General features: G+C 41.6%; 1 long non-coding RNA gene across 1 annotated transcript; it reads left to right on the top strand.

The window, feature by feature from the left end:
- Positions 1-2,116: 2,116 nt before the first annotated feature.
- LOC103912271 lies at positions 2,117-5,845 on the top strand. The gene is made up of 2 exons (XR_663362.1): positions 2,117-4,754; positions 4,792-5,845. It is a non-coding gene; the product is annotated as an uncharacterized LOC103912271 (long non-coding RNA).
- The last annotated feature ends 1,295 nt before the right edge of the window (positions 5,846-7,140 follow it).

The raw sequence follows: 7,140 nt of genomic DNA, 5'->3' as shown, positions 1-7,140 counted from the left end.
CTGATAGAAAGCTCCCAGTGGAAATAACTCCCCTAAAACAACACACAGCTTTCAGCAAACTCTCACAAGTCATGTCACAAACAGTTGATCCCACCAAATACTGGTAACTGAGATCTGTTCTCCAAATGACAGCTACTCTGTAGGTTGTCTTAGTGATTCAGGCAACACGTGAAAGTGAGGTCTGGTTTCTGTCAGAGCCGCTCTGTTACCCCAAAGGGACATGATGTTGTCTTTCAAAATATTGAATGGATTCTTTAAATCGGTGTACAAGAGAGGAAAAGGATTTATGAGGGAGTCAAACCCAGCACTAGTCCCTTTTGCTTCCTAATTTAATACCAAATTGAGCATAACAGCACCCATGTAGCAATCCTTACAGCAGAAATTACTCATCAGAGCAAACAGCAGTCATCATATGCTTGTACAGGCACTAGTGCTTCCTCCCACTGGTACGAGGAAGTGAAAAGCACCCCACTGAAGAATTTCGAGCAATGAGTCAAACATGAGATGCAGTGAAGAGAACGTACAGAAACGCCTACAAGAGCAGCAAGAGAGAGACCAACTCTCCCCCCAAAGGTGACACCACCAGGGTGGTGATGCATGCTTATTTGGTTGAGTAGTCAATCAATTAGGAATCAATTATAAGGTCTCTTATGAATAACAGCTAGCTATGTTTGCTGTGCACACACACTAAACGTAGCAAAAGAGTTTTAGTCTTTGCCTCTGTCTCTACAGCTCAGTTAATGGTCCCATTATAGAACAACCTCCCACTGTAAAAAATCCCCTCTTGTCAGCTTGTACCAGAATGAGATTCTGCCGTTGCTGTGCTTCAGTTGCACAGAGACCTTCACAGCAAGACACTGGGGAAAAGACCCATGAGGACAGAATATTCCCCCAAGACACTGCTGAAACCTGAAACAAGTGAGGGCTGTGATATTTCTTGCCCGTTGTGACCAGGTTAACCTTTCACCTGCAGGACTCGCTGCTTCCATTTGCCCAACCTGTGATAAGCTGGAAATGAAATCACTTTGGCAGCTATAAAAGGTCAGTCGTAGAAACAACATACTTGTTCTATCTCAGTACCTTACCTACAGCATCTACTATTCATTGCCATATTAGTGCATCCACACAGAAAAAAATCAGCTTCCTCATTGCAGCAGAACGCCGATGATACCTAGCCCAGGAGCCCACGTCTTACCACAGCACTTGTGAAACTAGATCCTCCAGCTGCAAGAACAGAACCTGGAGATGATTTTACAAAACTCCTGGGGATGCACTCAGGACATCTGAAATAAGAAGGGAAGGCAAGCTGAAGATGACCTTCCAAGTGTTGTTTGCAAGCATTCGGAAGTAAATGGAACCTTCTATTGCTGTGAATGGTACAATCAGGCATTAACATCTAGCAAACTCCATTACTGGCGATGATTCATCAACCTTTCACTCACAGAAAACTGACCTCCGCTCTATCTGTAAGACCTTGCAGAGCACTCATGTCAAGATTTACTGGGTTTTGTCATGGTTCATGAAGGCATGGCGGTACGTATGATGTGTTTAGGTGCATCAGTCTCCCTGCTGATCTTACCGACACAGATGAATGTGCCAGGGAGAGGCAGACCTCAAGAGAATTAAGATCCGTCCAGCTGTTCCTAGATCTAACTAGCTGTTACTTGAAATACATGGTTGACTTTTCAGCATCGGGATTTTTCTCCCCCACATAGCAACAGATGTAAATTATTTGGCACATCCCCAAAATAACAATTTCTCATCTTGACCAAACCTCATATATTGGTATGATAAACTTAAAGATTTTCTGTTATTCTTACACACATTTCAGAAAAGAGAAATCTTTGTAGAGTTACATGGATTTTATAACTACATTGGGAAAGGTTAACTTCCCAAATGGAAAAGCCATCAGCATGTTAGGCTTGTGGTCCCAAACGTGCAGCCCTCTGAACAGTGACACAGATGTCTTTCCCACAGAAATATGCTTGTATATTAAGAAGGAAAAAACCCCATGATCTACAGTCCAGGGTCCTTACAGGACTTTGTGCTACAACTCCAGCATATGGCAATGAATCACAAATTTTCAGCTATACTAGTTTAAAGGATATTCCTATTGCCCTCATTACCACTGACCTTTTACTAACACAGAGTGCTGACCTGAGCTAGGGTTGAATAATCCCCTGCCACAGAAAACTGCTGTTGCAAAGCCAAAGAATATTTGAGATACCTGACGTAACAAAAAGATAACCAGTGGCACATGTATTCTTTCCAGGCATGGTTTATTGAAAACACACCAAATTGTTATCCTACATACCTGGTTTCTAACAAGCATTCTACTTGTCTGCATTATGGAAAGATCCTATAATAATAATAATAATACATTCTGTCACGGTAACATTTGTTCTATGAAAAGCATAATCCACCTTTTTTTTTCCTCTCCATACTTGTAAAATCAAACCATTCTAAGTGTTTCAGTTTATAGTACAGTGTAAATACAATGCAAAATCCCACCAGTCTAAACTACAGAGAGAATGTTGAGCAGTATTACAGAAAACACATTGTTGATTTTTTTTTTTAATTCTCCTACCATGAAAATTTTAAGGCACATGATAGTTACAAACACATTAGCTACTAATTACCAGTAAGCTTCTTAGTCTAGTTATTTTGCTTTTCTGAACAGTAAGAACCAGATTGGCAGGCCTTGTAGTATCTGCGCTATCTTCCTCCTCACCTTGGACTTCAGAACATCCTACCCCTGATGTAAAACTTAAGACAGGAAAAAAAAAAGTTCATAATACCTTCCCCTTAAATGCACTAGATTAGTTACTGTACCAATAAATCAGTGAATTTCTGTCAAAGATAAGGAAACACCAGAATTTAGGGGAATCAAAACAAAGAAATTTTGCAAGAAACTATGCCTATATAAACACCTTCAAAAACTGTGAGAGCACGACTCCACCCCAACAGCACAAAAATGCTGGCTGAAGTTCTTGGCACACCGTACTTTTCACTGAGTGGGCAGTCGGACAGCAGAAGGGGCTATAACCACTCTCACGTGCCCATTTGGCTTCTGAAGCTTTGCTTACTCAAAGGGTTTAACGTGTGCGCCTCTCTCACAGGTAGCTGAGCCTACACACTCAACTTTAAGGCAAGTAACAGAAGGTAACTCACCACCTTCAATCTCATGGAACTGCTCTAGGAGTGAAAACTGCTTTGCCTAGCATAAGCCTTGCATGCTAGAAAGCATTACTGAAAAACTACTCCTCAGAGCTGGCAAGAACTTACTAATCTGCTGTAACAAACATGCCACCCCCTGCTTTCTTGATGTGTCACTTAGAGCAAGTCAGTTCCTAGTCCCCAGGTCAGTCCCTTCTGTGAGGCCTTGGCAACAGAGACAAGATTTGCTTTCCTGATACAGATGCGTTCAGAATCGGCATGTCCGAGTGCACAGGAGTAGAACTAGGATAGGCAGGTGTTTTGCCCAGAAGACGCCAAAGATCAGGACCTGTGGCTGCCCAAGCTGTTCTCTGGGGAGCATTTCAAGCTGGCAACACATCTTGAGTTGTCAAGTTACACTTATGGCTAAATTGCTACTTAACTCCAAGACAGAAACAAGATATCCTGAAGCCTTGCCCTTCCACTCTCCTCCCCGGGTTCTGCAGACAGACCGACTAACCTGGGAAGCTGTAAGCACAAGTACCATTGCTCACACACTCAACAACCAAACGATGCCTCTCCAGGGGGGTCTTGACACACAGTGTTTTTTTTAAAACCTCCACAGCTTAGTGAAGATGCTTGGGAGATGCGCAAGCCACCTCCCTGGGAAGAAAGTTCTGCAGTAACTACATGCCACCAGAAGTCTCCCTCTCCCCTGTGTTATCTCAGCCCTCACTGGGCCATCAAATTTCCTCCTTGTCTTTAGCAGGAGCCTTGCAACACCATCACTTCCTTCCACAACCATCCCTCCCACTAGAATTTCTGCAGGTAGAAATCTCTTCTACCCCAGCCCTTTGCAGGCAGATTCCCTCCAGTTTTCACAGTGGAGCCAACAGGAAAAGAGGAGGTCACATACCTGAGCCCTAAAAAGCACTGCCTGCCTTTTAGCAGGAGACTCTAGACCCTACTGCAGCTTTAGTCACACACACTGCCGCTTTCCCTTCTTTACATACAGTCCCTGCTGCCAAAATACAATTACGGGTTCATCCACCCACATCCCAGAACAGCTCAAACAGCCAGTCACACTTGCACCAAAAGGGGAGAGGTAAGGGCAGGTGTGGGCACACATCCCACCAGCGAGCTTGTGGCCATAGATAAAAAGGACATTAAATCACCAGACCTGGTTCAGAGTATCCTGCTTTGGGTTTCAGCTGGTGGGCTGATAATACAAGGTGATAGTCTCACATGCAAGTCACCCCCCAATCCATTTTCCTTCCTCAATATCCAAACAACAGCTCGGTGAGAAGAAAAAAACCACAGTAATGTAAATGATGGGTTATTGCTACATACTTGGGAATTTGTCGTTATTGTAAGGCATGGGAAGGGGAGGTGTTAGACACGTGATTCCCAGGGGAAGTCTTGGCCCATGGACTTGGTATTTGACTTCTTGATATACCATCCTTTGCTCTTCTGCAGCAATAAACCATGTTGCCACCTCACAACTATGCTGGCTGTCATGAACGCTTACCCCCAGGAAAACAAGAAACAGTTTGCTACAACGACCCTGGGCAGCCAACGCCATCTAACCCAACAGGGAGGTTTGCTTATCACAGGATGCAGTGTAAATACAAAAAGGATTTTTTGGGGAAAGTGGGATAGGGTCTGAATTTGCTTCTCAAACACTCCTCGGTGTTTTTAGCCCACTAATGATAGAGACCAAAGTAGATTCCAATCCAGATTTTGAGTGTCCCTGTAGCGCCCCACTGAGAGCCTTGGGGTATCTGGGATAGGAGGTCATGGACATAATTGGCCCCATGTCACTTCCCCCCTCCTGCAGTTTTCTCTGTTAACCTCTTGCTGGCTTTGAAATATCTGTACAATAACTAAATCACAAAGTCTTAGCAGAGACTCCTTTCAACAGTCAGGTCTTTATTTTAAGTGAACTTCTGCTCAGACTCCTTTGGTAAATATAAGATTTGAAGAAGATCAGGGACAGACTGACAGCACGGCCCTTTTCTTACACTGTTCTAATCAGCTACAAAGCAGGTTCCATTGCTAATTACTGAACGTTTTTAAAAAAATCCTTTCATATACAAAAAGAATACACCAAGTACATAACCAAAAGTGATATAAAACTCTTCTGTGTAGCTTGGTTAAAAGGGTCTCCGCATATTGGCAGAACAAGTATGAAAAGAGCACCATTGATAGAATATACAGTCAGACTATGTATCTGGTTTCATTGCCACACTTTATGTCTACACATAGAGAGACACTGCCCTGACACAAATGCAGATAATCACAGATGTATCTCTTTGCTTCCCTTGATCCGCTGAGCATCTTTGGCCCAATAGGACTCATGCAGGTGGAAAAACAAATCTTCGCTATCTTAATTTGCTCCAAGCAACTTCACCTTCCCCAGGATCCAGAAGTGACCACTGCAATGTATGTGGAAGATGAGGGTCAAAAAGGGAGGGCGCGAAGGAGCACATGTATCATCCAAATCACTGACAGCTTCTGGCATCAGTCTTTTTCCCTGAATCAACAAATGCTTCCCTCTCCTGCAAACTACTTTACATGGTTTTGTTAACCTATCCTCTGCGCAACAATATATATATATAGATATAGAGATTTTTTTTATTTATATATATGTATTCATGTCAAATTTTTAATATACTCAAGAAGATACAAAGCTCTTGGTACTTTTTTTTAAAGTTTTTAAATTTTTTTTTACAAAAATTTTAGATGTTTACTATTACAGTAATATTTTGGGGGAGGTGAGGTTGTTGGATATTTCCCCTTTTTAATTACAAAGGAAACGGCAGGCACTGAAAACTGCAAATGATGTTTGCTAGATTCAAAAATGTGCTTTCCAGTCACACCGTTTTTAGGAGCTTGTTTAAAACTAAATGTGGCGATCAAAGAACGGTGGCAACCAAATAAAATCAGCAAAAGTCCTCTGATGCTACTAGTGAGACATTTGCTTCCTATTCTCATCTGCTGCCCTCCCTTGACCAATGCCTGGAGAAAATCAGTGATCTGAAGTCATTTAGTTCACGGCATTACCAGATACCATATAGGCAGAGCATGTTCTCATGAGGTAAAAATTCCCCCTTACACAAAGCAGGCCTTGGCATCTTAGAGGAGAGCCGTTGCACATGGATGATTTTCACACCAAATGAAATATGTAATCTCAAAACAAAACCAAAGGAACACAGAAATCATGATGATGATGATTTAAAAAACGCCAAACCAGTTCCCTTGTGGCATTTTTCATCAGGATCTATAGCCCAAAGCAAACATGGATCCAATAGTGACAAATTTGCCATCAAATATAAGTGACAGACCCATCTAAAATTTATAGCGTGTTCAAAATAAGACATCCTACAAAAAAAGCTCCTATTTTCTTCCAATGCGTTAAACAGCTATGGCAAAAGAAATTGTTAATCATCATCAATGCAACACTGGTACATTTAAAATGTGAAAGCTCCTTACTGCAATCTCTGAGAACAAGAAAATAAAAAGCCAGCCAACTCCATTTCTCAGCATAGATTTCTGAACCAGGAACACCGAAACCTTCAATAAACTGCTTTTCAATATGTGGAAATAAAAACAGAGCCATTACAGAATTCAAAAGGCAGAAGTATTATACACCAGATTATAATGATAATATAGCACTGTGATTGATATAGCTTACTCTAAAAGCAGATTATACAGCTTGCATCAATTTTGTTATCCACTCTCCAGTTCATTTGACCAGCGTTTAATAGTTTTTGTTCTGCATTTTCTCCCTTCATTGAAATCCAATAAGCCCACTCAACATTCCTGCACTTTCTGTGGAAATAATAAAGAAAACCTAAACATTTTTCAAAAAGCCTTTAAAAATGTTAGATTCACAGTTCAAAAGAAATCCCCCAAAACAAAAAACAAAACAATGAGCCCCGAACCAGAAAAGTGCTATTATCTTCATGACTACACCTACGATAT

Source organism: Pygoscelis adeliae, unplaced genomic scaffold (genome assembly GCF_000699105.1).
Source record: "Pygoscelis adeliae isolate BGI_AS28 unplaced genomic scaffold, ASM69910v1 Scaffold410, whole genome shotgun sequence".
In the NCBI taxonomy this organism is placed as follows: domain Eukaryota; kingdom Metazoa; phylum Chordata; class Aves; order Sphenisciformes; family Spheniscidae; genus Pygoscelis; species Pygoscelis adeliae.
Note: the sequence above shows the minus strand (reverse complement) of the source record. Positions and strands in the feature narration are given on the sequence as shown.